The sequence below is a fragment of the Theropithecus gelada genome, chromosome X, assembly GCF_003255815.1.
Source record: "Theropithecus gelada isolate Dixy chromosome X, Tgel_1.0, whole genome shotgun sequence".
Taxonomy (NCBI): Eukaryota; Metazoa; Chordata; class Mammalia; order Primates; family Cercopithecidae; genus Theropithecus; species Theropithecus gelada.
The window spans coordinates 153252546-153262498 of record NC_037689.1 but is presented as its reverse complement, the minus strand read 5'-3'; the positions used below and the strand labels follow the sequence as shown (position 1 = coordinate 153262498).

At 41.2% G+C, this 9953-nt stretch overlaps 2 pseudogenes across 1 annotated transcript; both read left to right on the top strand.

The window, feature by feature from the left end:
- The first annotated feature begins 7363 nt into the window (after window positions 1-7363).
- The window catches only part of LOC112615320, a 3494-nt pseudogene continuing 904 nt past the window's right edge, over window positions 7364-9953 (top strand).
- On the top strand, window positions 7466-8200 carry LOC112616530 (annotated as a pseudogene). The gene has a single exon (XR_003117656.1). The product of XR_003117656.1 is annotated as a peroxiredoxin-1 pseudogene (transcript).

Below are 9953 nucleotides of genomic sequence, written 5' to 3'. Positions count from 1 at the left end.
AACCAGCTGAAAAAATCTTCAAAGTCCAAATAGAAACTTCAGAAGCACCAGTAAAATAGTATCCTAGCAGTCTCAGAACACAGATGCAATTACACCAGGAAAATCAGAGTTTTTCCATGAGTTGGAAACTATATAAAACAGGTATGAGTGGTAGCAACTTTTGCACTGGGTTGGGAGAGGCAATTTGGAAGGGGAATTTGTCTTTGAAGACTTGAAGATGAAAGGAAATAATGTTGGAATTATTGATAGACACAGCAATGTCCTTCCTCAAAATTAAAGTAAAATGAAACAAATGTTTTGCTGTAAGATACTCTTTTACTGTATTTTAATAAATGTTTCTAAATAAATGTTTAATAAATGTGTCTAAATAAATGTTTTATTGTAAGAAATATATATGTGTGTGTGTATATGTGTGTGTGTATGTGTGTATGTGTGTGTGTGTGTGTGTGTGTGTGTGTGTGTGTGTATATGTTATTAGGTATTAACTCACACGATTACAAGGTCCCACAACAGGCCCTCTGCAAGCTGAAGAGCAAGGAGAGTCAGTCCAAGTCTCAAAACTGAAGAACTTGGAGTCTAATGTTTGAGGGCAGGAAGCATCCAGCAGAGGAGAAAGATGTAGGTTGGGAGGCTAGGCCATGTAGTCTTTTCATATTTTTCTGTCTGCTTTGTATTCTAGTCAGGCTGGCAGCTGATTGATGGTGCCTACCCAGATTAAGGGTGGGTCTGCCTTTTCCAGCCCACTGACTCAAATGTTAATCTGCTTTAGCAACACCCTCACAGACACACCCAGGATCAATACCTTGCATCTTTCAGTCTAATCAAGTTGACACTCATATTAACCATCACAAGTTTACCCCTTGTCAACTTGAACCAATACATATCTCCTGAGATTATGTATAATCTTCAAATAAAGACAATAATAAGGTCACAATTACATCTAATATAATACAACTATTCTTCATAGAACCAGAAACATACAAATCCCCAAACTGAATACTATTACATAATGTTAACAATACTTAAATACTGACATGAAGTCTGTAAATCTTATGTCACATGATAAAGGAAAAAAGGAAATAAAATTAAGATATTTCTTAGTACAAGTGTATATATACACAAACATGGTTTTAATAAACGAAGGGGGAACTACTCATGACAGTTACAGTCCTCACTTCTGCAGCTAGTCAAGTGGTCATAGCTGGTATTGATGACTACCTTCTTCTACTACCCATTCTGTATTCCCTGCGCCTTCAGCAAGCACCTTAGCAGGTCGTGTTTTGTTGTTGTTGTTGTTGTTGTTGTTGTTGTTGTTGTTTGTTTGTTACTGGTGGAGTGACCCAAACCTTCATTCCTGAAGGGTCTAGGTCACGTGTAGTTCTGCCAGGATTGGGCTGTTGTAGTTTTCCAATGACCTTAATCACAGGGCATGGTAATATTAAGAGATGATTCCAATGGATCTCCTGTGTTCCATGCATACTCTTCCTTACCTCCATTGTGGAGTAGTAGACTGATTTCATCTTGATAGTCCAGGTCAATCACCCCAGCCAACACTGTAACTCCCTTCTTAGCCTACTGACTTAAAGATAGGAGAAACCCAAAATGTCCATGTGGCAATCTTAACTTCAAGTTTAACGGAATTGTTTTGTCTCTTGGTAGCAGCATTCCTCCCTCTCAGCATCCCTGTTGTGGGAACGGGAAGCAAACACTTTGTTAGTGGATCACTAGGGGTGATGGTGAGGGGTGCCACTTCCACTTCCACCCTTTGATTCCTTGACCTGTGAATCCTGGCTTTGAGAGAAACAGTACCATACACTGTATGCTGATTCAGAGCATACATGGCCTTCTGGAGAATTTTGCTCCAGACTTGCAAAGTATTGTCACCTAGTTGGTGTTGTAATTGTGACTTCAAAAGGCCATTCCACTGTTCTATCAATCTAGCTGCTTCAGGATGATGGGGAACATTGCAAGACCAGTGAATTCCACCAGCATGAGCACATTGATGCACTTCTTTAGCTGTCAAGTAAGTGCCTTGGTCAGAGGCAATGCTGTGTGGAATACCATGATGGTGGATAAGGCATTCCATGAGTCCATGAATTGTAGTCTTGGCAGAAGCATTGCATGCAGGATAGGCAAACCCATATCTGAAATGAGGGTATATTCCAGTGAGGACAAACTTCTGTCCTTTCCATGATGGAAGAGGGCCAATATACTCAATCTGCCACCAGGTAGCTGGCTGATTGCCCAGAGGAATGGTGCCATATTGAGGACTCGGTGTTGGTCTGCTGCTGACAAATTGGGCACTCAGCAGTGGCTGTAGCCAGGTCAACCTTAGTGAGTAGAAGTCCATGTTGCTGAGCCCATACATAACCTCCATCCCTGCCACCATGGGCACTTTGTTCCTGGGTCCATTGGGCGATGACAGAGGCGGCTGGAAAAAGGCTGAGCAGTGTCCTCAGAACAGGTCATCCTATCCACTTGATTACTAAAATCCTCCTCTGCCAATGTCACCCATTGATGAGCACTCACATGGGATACAAATATCTTCACAGTTTTTGACCACGCAGAGAGGTTCATCCATATAGTTCTTCCCCAAATTTCTTTGTCATCAATTTTTCTCATGCTTCTTCCAAGTCTCTGACCATCCAACCAAACCATTGGCTACAGCCCATGAATCAGTATTTAATTGCACATCTGGCCATTTCTCCTTCCATGCAAAGTGCACAACCAGGTGCGCTGCTCGAAGTTCTGCCCACTGGGAAGATTTCCCTTCACTGCTGTCCTTCAGGGATGTCCTATAAAAGGACTGTAGTGCTACAGCTCTCTACTTTCTGGTGGCACCTGCATATCATGCAGAAACATCTGTGAACCAGGCTCTAGTCTTCTCTTCCTCTGTCAGCTGATCATAGGGAACTCCCCATGAGGCCACTGATGCAGGCTGGGGAAGAAAAGGCAGGGTGGCAGGAATGGAGACCATGGGCATTTGAGCCACTTCCTCATGTAACATACTTTTGCCTTTAGGGCCTGCTCAAGCCCAATCGTGTGTATACTACTTCTACTGATGATAGAATGCTACTGTGCATGACCCACTTTATGGCTAGATGCATCAGCTAGATAGGCCGTTCACCTAGCATGGTGACATGATGACCCATAGTCAAATGTTCAATTTCCACCAAAGCCCAGTAACAGGCCAAGTGCTGTCTCTTGAAAGGAGAGTAGTTATCTGCAGAAGATTACAGGGTCTTGCTCCAAAATCCTAGAGTCCTCTGCTGTGCTTAACCTATGGGTACTTGCCAAAAACACCAAACAGCATCTTTATCTGCCACTGATACCTCAAGCACCATTGGATCTGCTAGGTCATATGGCCCAAGTGACAGAGCAGTCTGCCCAACAGCCTGGACCTGTTGTAGAAGCTTCTGTTCTGAGCAACACTCAAAACTGGCAGTCTTTTGGGTCAGTGGATAAATGGGCTGGCGTAACACACCCAAATGGAGAATGTGTTGCTTCCAAAATCCAAACAGGTCCACTAGGTGTTTTGCCTCTTTCTTGGTTATAGGAGGGGCCAAATGCATCAATTTATCCTTTACCTTAGAAGGAATATCTCGACAGGCCCCACACCACTGGACCCCTAGAAATTTTACTGAGGTAGAAGTTCCCTGAATTTTAGGTGGAGTTATTTCCCATCCTCTGGCATGAAATATCTCACCAGTAAGTCTAGTATGTTTATTTCTTGCTCACTAGATTCAATCACCATAATGTCATCAATGTAATCGACCAATGTGTTATCTTGCGCAAGTGAACAGAGATCAAGGTCACTCCGAATAAGATTATGACATAAAGTCAGAGAGTTAATATACCCTTGAGGTAGGACAGTATAAGTGTATTGCTGAAGGCAAATTGTTTCTGTCAGGCCTTATGGACAGGACATTGGGCCAAGTCAATGGCTACATACCAGATACCAGGAGATGTGTTAATTTGCTCAAGCAATGAAACCATATCTGGTACAGTAGTTGCAATTGGAGTAACCACTTGGTTAAGCTTACAATAATCCATTGTCATTCGCAAAGATCCATCTGTCTTCTGCACAGGCCAAATGGGACAATTGGATAGGGATGTGGTGGGAATCACCACCCCTGCGTTTTTCAAGTCCTTGATTGTGGCACTAATCATTGCAATCCCTCCAGTGATGTAATATTGGTTTTGATTTATTGTTTTTCTAGGTAGAGGCAGCTCTAATGCCTTCCATTTGTACTTTCTCACCATAATAGCCTTCACCCTACCAATCAGGGAGGCAGCGTCGGGGATCTTCCAGCTACTAAATATGTCTCTGCCAATTTTACATTCTGGCACTGGGGAAATGACCACTGGATAAGGTCGGGGACCCACTGGACCCACTGTAAGTCAATCTTGAGCTAAAGTTGCATTAATTACCTCACCTGCATAAGCCCCTATTTTAACTAGAGGACCACAATGACGTTTCGGGTCTCCTGGAATCAATGTCAGCTCGTATCCAGTGTCTGATAGTCCCTAAAATGTCTGGTCATATTTATTTCCCCAGTGCACAGTTACCCTTGAGGAAGGATGGAGAAGATTAACAGCATACATTGTTGGTAGTGTAGTGGGATCCGTTCTCAAAGGGACATGGCCTCCCCTTCATTCAAGGGATTTTTGGGTGTATAAAGTGGCTCAAGTCTGGAAATTGATGGAGGTGTCATGATTCTGTTCTTATAATTCAAATTAATTTTTTTATCCATTCGACCTAGAAGTTTTCTGATTATATAACTTAAGTATGAATGCAGTAGGTTTCCTATCAATTTCACTTCTAGGAACACTGTGACTAACTAGTCAACACCAGATCTCTACATGAGTCAGACTATTTTGATTTCTGCTTTGCCTTTGCTGTCCATTACAGTAATTATACCTGCCTTGCCTTTGATGTTTGAACTTGGCCCCTGGCTCCTCAGGATCCAATTATTCTTATTGTATTTAAATTTTGTAGTTGAGTGACTGTGGTTCTCACTGTTAGATCTGACATACAGAGAAGAGCAATTATAGGACTCTTCAAAGGTGCAGGTGCTGCACTCCCAAATCTATTTTGCAAGGCATTACTTAAGGATATATCATCTGGACCCTCCCAGCTAAGATGAGGAGGTCCAAAGTGACTAATCCACTCCACCATCTCAATCTCCCTTAGGCTTTGGATCCCTTTCTCTACATTAAACCAAAGTAGATCAGGCATTTCCAGCTCACTCACAGTGGGCCATCTTTTAATCCATATTCCAGCTAACTAATCAAATAAACTATTAGAGCCTTTTTTAATTCCCCAAGCTGCAACATTAAATGCAGTCTCTACTCAATGGGCCCAAATCAATAAATCCAGCCTGATCCAACTCTATGTTCCTTCTACCATTACTCCACACTCTTAATATCCATTCCCATGCCAGTTCTCCAGATTTCTGCTATATATAAATTAGAAAACACAAGCAAGTCTTTTCAAGTGTAGCACACATCTTCATGGGTCTCACTCTCAACCTCACCTCTAGGGGTCTGCTGGGGCTTTAGTTTAGTTATAGGTCTAGAAGAAAACAGGGGTGTTGGGGGTGCCTCCCGAGGAGAAAGAATCAACATTATCTTACCTGGCAACTGCCTCAGGGGAGGCCATCATTGTTGCCTCAGGCAGTGCAGGGTTTATCTCCTCAGACAAAGGTGGAAAGGCTGATGGCAGCATGGGTCTAGGAGGGGATGTTGCTGTGACTGCGGATGGGGAAGCTGTGTCTTCTGGCAAAAAAAAAAAAAGGTTCATCATAGTTTACAAACTCAGCATCCTCAGCTTCATTAGGGTCCTGCCATACGTCTGTATTCCAAGTTGCAGTCTCACATTTTTTTCTGATCAATGCTTTCACTTTAACAGGAGACACCTAGTGAGGCTATACATGCACCTTTTATTGCAGGTCAGCCACTCGCATACTAAGCTTGTGTTTGTTTTTTCAGTTTCAGCTCTTTCTCTACAGGAGATAAGATCTCACTCAGGGCAATCTTAGCAGATTTGAGGCTGAGTATCTGCTTCTGAAGCTAGGAGTTAGAAACTCTGAGTTCATCATTTTCTTTCATCACTTTGTCCACTGAACTTAGGAGCAACCAACCAGCTTCATTATGCTCTTTGGTTCTCCACATATGGTTAAAGGTATTATGTGTAGAGTCACTAAACTCCTTGCCTCTCCTGAGGGGTGAATCAGGAGTGTCAAATGCATTTATTTTGCATAACTCTCTAAACAGTTAATGCCAAGGACTATCAGTGTTCTCCATACTATTAGAAGTAGAGTCCCTAGTACTTTTCAGTCCAATCATATTAATCAGCCAAATCCAGAAATCCCAAAACCAACAAAAGAACTCCAAACTTAACATTCTGTTCCTCTAGAACTACTCCTGGTACCAAAATCGGTATTAGTCAGGGTTCTCTAGAGGGATATAACTAATAGGATATATATATATATATATATATATATATATATATAGAGAGAAAGATAGAGAGAGAGAGAGAGAGAGAGAGAGGAATTTATTAAGTATTAACTCACATGATAACAAGGTCTCACAATAGGCCACCTGCAAGCTTAGGAGCTTAGGAGCAAGGAGAGCCAGTCTGAGTTTGAAAACTGAAGAACTTGGAGTCCGACATTCAAGGGCTGGAAGCATCAAGCCCAGGAGAAAGATGTAAGTGGGAGGATAGACCAGTCTAGTCCTTTCATGATTTTCTGCCTGCTTTTATCCTAGCTACACTGGCAGCTGATTAGATGGCGCTCACCAAGATTAAGGGTAGGTCTGCCTTTCCCAGCCCACTGACTCAAATATTAATCGTTTTTGGCAACACCCTCACAGAAACACCTAGAACACCCTCACAGAAACACCTAGAACAACATCTTTGCATCCTTCAGTTCAATCAAGTTCACATTCAATATTAACCATCATGCCAATTGAGGAACATCAAATATATTTAAAAATAAAGAATTGCAATCAAAACTTTTCAGTTGCTGAAAACACTCTCCCAGTTCATCTCAGGGCATACAAAAACTATAGAAAAAATATCTGCGTGAATAAAGTCTCTACACACATTATTTACAGAGAGAAAATAATACTTCATTTTAGAAAGTCAGAAATCAAAAATAATTTAAAAATAACCCGGAAAATGGGAAATCAGGGTGAGCCAAATAATCACATACTACGGAAGAGAAACAAAGAAAATCATACTAATAAAATTGAAGGAATAAAAGGTTAAAACAATGAAAGAGAAGTAGTATTTCTAATCATAACTTTAAAAGTCTTACAGAAGTAAAAATATAAATTAAATCAGCATAATAAGAAATCTATGAGACAGACCCAAAGAAATAAAAATTGTTCTATCATAAAGACACATGCATATGTTTACTACAGCACTACTCACAATAAGAAAGACATGAAATCGGCGTTTTGTTCTTGCCTGGCATTGGTGGTTTGTTTCTGTGACTTGTGTTAGGACTGCTGATAGGAAGATGTCTTCAGGAAATGCTAAAATTGGGCACCCTGCTCCCAACTTCAAAGCCACAGCCGTTATGCCAGATGGTCAGTTTAAAGATATCAGCCTGTCTGACTACAAAGGAAAATATGTTGTGTTCTTCTTTTATCCTCTTGACTTCACCTTTGTGTGCCCTACGGAGATCATCGCTTTCAGTGATAGGGCAGAATAATTTAGGAAACTCAACTACCAAGTGATTGGTGCTTCTGTGGATTCTCACTTCTGTCATCTAGCATGGATCAACACACCTAAGAAACAAGGAGGATTGGGACCCATGACATTCCTTTGGTATCAGACCCGAAGTGCACTATTGCTCAGGATTATGGGGTCTTAAAGGCTAATGAAGGCATTTCATTCAGGGGCCTCTTTATCATTGATGATAAGGGTATTCTTCAGCAGATCACTGTAAATGACCTCCCTGTCGGCCGCTCTGTGGATGAGACTTTGAGACTAGTTCAGGCCTTCCAGTTCACTGACAAACATGGGGAAGTGTGCCCTGCTGGCTGGAAACCTGGCAGTGATACCATCAAGCCTGATGTCCAAAAGAGCAAAGAATATTTCTCCAAGCAGAAGTGAGCGCTGGGCTGTTTTAGTGCCAGGCTGCAGTGGGCAGCCATGAGAACAAAACCTCTTCTGTATTTTTTTTTTTTTTTCCCATGAGTAAAACACAAGACTTCAAAAAAAAAAAAAAGAATCAAATAGACGCAATACAAAATGATAAAGGGGATATCACCACCGACCCCACAGAAATACAAACTATCATCAGAGAATACTATAAACACCTCTACGCAAATAAACTGGAAAATCTAGAAGAAATGGATAATTTCCTGGACACTTACACTCTTCCAAGACTAAACCAGGAAGAAGTTGAATCCCTGAATAGACCAATAGCAGGCTCTGAAATTGAGGCAACAATTAATAGCCTACCAACCAAAAAAAGTCCAGGACCTGATGGATTCACAGCTGAATTCTACCAGAGGTACAAGGAGGAGCTGGTACCATTCCTTCTGAAACTATGCCAATCAATAGAAAAAGAGGGAATCCTCCCTAACTCATTTTATGAGGCCAACATCATCCTGATACCAAAGCCTGGCAGAGATACAACAAAAAAAGAGAATTTTAGACCAATATCCCTGATGAACATCGATGCAAAAATCCTCAATAAAATACTGGCAAACCGGATTCAGCAACACATCAAAAAGCTTATCCACCATGATCAAGTGGGCTTCATCCCTGGGATGCAAGGCTGGTTCAACATTCGCAAATCAATAAACATAATCCAGCATATAAACAGAACCAAAGACAAGAACCACATGATTATCTCAATCGATGCAGAAAAGGCTTTTGACAAAATTCAACAGCCCTTCATGCTAAAAATGCTCAGTAAATTCGGTATTGATGGAACGTACCTCAAAATAATAAGAGCTATTTATGACAAACCCACAGCCAATATCATACTGAACGGGCAAAAACTGGAAAAATTCCCTTTGAAAACTGGCACAAGACAGGGATGCCCTCTCTCACCACTCCTGTTCAACATAGTGTTGGAAGTTCTGGCTAGGGCAATCAGGCAAGAGAAAGAAATCAAGGCTATTCAGTTAGGAAAAGAAGAAGTCAAATTGTCCCTCTTTGCAGATGACATGATTGTATATTTAGAAAACCCCATTGTCTCAGCCCCAAATCTCCTTAAGCTGATAAGCAACTTCAGCAAAGTCTCAGGATACAAAATTAATGTGCAAAAATCACAAGCATTCTTATACACCAGTAACAGACAAACACAGAGCCAAATCATGAATGAACTTCCATTCACAATTGCTTCAAAGAGAATAAAATACTTACGAATCCAACTTACAAGGGATGTAAAGGACCTCTTCAAGGAGAACTATAAACCACTGCTCAGTGAAATAAAAGAGGACACAAACAAATGGAAGAACATACCATGCTCATGGATAGGAAGAATCAATATCGTGAAAATGGCCATACTGCCCAAGGTAATTTATAGATTCAATGGCATCCCCATCAAGCTACCAATGAGTTTCTTCACAGAATTGGAAAAAACTGCTTTAAAGTTCATATGGAACCAAAAAAGAGCCCGCATCTCCAAGACAATCCTAAGTCAAAAGAACAAAGCTGGAGGCATCACGCTACCTGACTTCAAACTATACTACAAGGCTACAGTAACCAAAACAGCATGGTACTGGTACCAAAACAGAGATATAGACCAATGGAACAGAACAGAGTCCTCAGAAATAATACCACACATCTACAGCCATCTGATCTTTGACAAACCTGAGAGAAACAAGAAATGGGGAAAGGATTCCCTATTTAATAAATGGTGCTGGGAAAATTGGCTAGCCATAAGTAGAAAGCTGAAACTGGATCCTTTCCTTACTCCTTATACGAA